Below are 1,856 nucleotides of genomic sequence, written 5' to 3'. Positions count from 1 at the left end.
TGGATAGATGGATGTGTGAATGGATAGATGGATGGGAAGTTAGGTAAGTGGATGAGTGGGTGGGTGGATGAGTGAACATGTGGGTGGAAGGATGGATGGATGGGGATTGACACAAGGGAGGGTGAAACTTCTATAATAAACAGAAATTTCAAGCAGGGAAGAGGAGAGAAAAGAGGGCCTGAGGCAGTCTGGAACATTCTCATATGAGGCTGAGCCAAGCAGAGCAGGGTAGCGGCAGGGGCAGACCTAAGGGGACTGGTGAGAGATAAAAGCCAACTCAGGAGGACTGGGCAAAAGAGCTGGCTACGCCCAGGACTTCAGGGAGGTCACGGAGGCCTCGGGGAAGGCAGGTGCCAGCACGAGTGGGGGTGGGGGCAGACTGCAGTGGCAGTGAGGAAACTGGGCAGGGGATAGGGTACAAAGAATACCTGTGTTCAGCCAGCATAGGCTGGCAGGTCAGGAAGAGGTCAACCTGAAAAAGGAGGCCAGAGGCTAGAGGCCAATGACCCTGACCCAGCTCTACCAAGGCCAGGGCTGAGGTAGGGGGATGAGGCAGGGTTTGCGATGGGCCCTCAGAAGGCATCCTGGAGTGAGGCCATTGGCGAAGAAACTGCTCCTGGCTTCAGGGGGGAGGGCAGGGCTAAGCCTCCACCCTCAGCAGATCTTGGAGGGTCTCAGAGGGGACTCCCTGGGGAGTCTTCCAATACGACCTGGACCCTGGACCCTCTGGGCCCACCCTAGCACCAAGGTGTAGAGCCAGGCCCCACACCAGCCTCACCCCTGACCAGCCAGGGCCACCCCAAGAGACGGCATGGTACCCTCCACATTCATTTTGCTGTTTTCTGAGCCTCAGCCCTCTTCATTTTCCAGGTTGATCTGGCTCCTCCGGGCAACCCTCTCTGACCACTGCTCACCCCCAGGGATTAAGTAGGTCTTGGACAGTGTGGGCAGTGAGGCCACCCTGCGGGTACCATACACAGCCTAGCACTTGGCCAGAGAAAAATGCTGGAAGGAACCAATGAATGAGATTTGGGAAAGGGCAGAAACCTAGGTGCCAGGGTATGAGGCCTGCCAACCCAGACTGCCCTGAGAGGAGGGAAGTCCCCCTTCCCACAGTGGGCGCACCCACTACATGCTGTCTGGCCCATTGTTGGCTAGTCCTGCTACCAGCCCCTCTCCCACAATAAGGGACAGGAGCGGGCAGGGAGGATCCATCTGCTAAGGATATTAGAAAGGACTGGAGCAGGGGTGCAAGGGAAGATACCAGGCCAAGCCTCATGCATCTAGGAGCCAGCCTCACCCTCCTCCCAGGCTCAGAGACCCCAGAGGTCAGAGGCCAGCACCATTAGGCAGGTGGGCGCAGGGCCGGCCCTGCTCACCTCTGTCTGCAGTGCCTGGCAGACAGGCAGACTGCTGTGGACTCCTTCACAGACTTAGTTTGGGGAGGGGAAGGTGGGGTGACTGTGTGTGCAGGCAACTGTTCCAGGTGTGCCTCAGCCCGAGTCCCAATGTCTGGCACCTTTCAGAAGCAGCTGGTCCCCAGGTCCCCAAGGCTGTGTACAATGGTTCCTATGGTTGGCATGATGGTATCTGACTCTCTTTGGAAAAGCCCCCTCCCACCTCATCTGTGAGGACTTGGTGACCCCAGACCCTCTGGCTCCTCTGGGGAGTGCTTCACTGAGCTCATGTCCTGTGTATGTCCTGAGGGGTCCACTCCTCCCAGGCCTTTCTGGACTACCCACCTGCCCTCCCCTCACAGGTGTTTGTAGGATGCCCCTCCCATCCTCTCATCCTCTCATCCTCCCTCCTTCCCTCCCTCAACCCAGCACCCAGGTAAAGAGCAAGGACTCAAAAAA

This window comes from Castor canadensis, chromosome 1 (assembly GCF_047511655.1).
Source record: "Castor canadensis chromosome 1, mCasCan1.hap1v2, whole genome shotgun sequence".
In the NCBI taxonomy this organism is placed as follows: domain Eukaryota; kingdom Metazoa; phylum Chordata; class Mammalia; order Rodentia; family Castoridae; genus Castor; species Castor canadensis.
The sequence above is the reverse complement of the archived record's forward strand: the minus strand, read 5'-3'. Positions refer to the sequence as shown.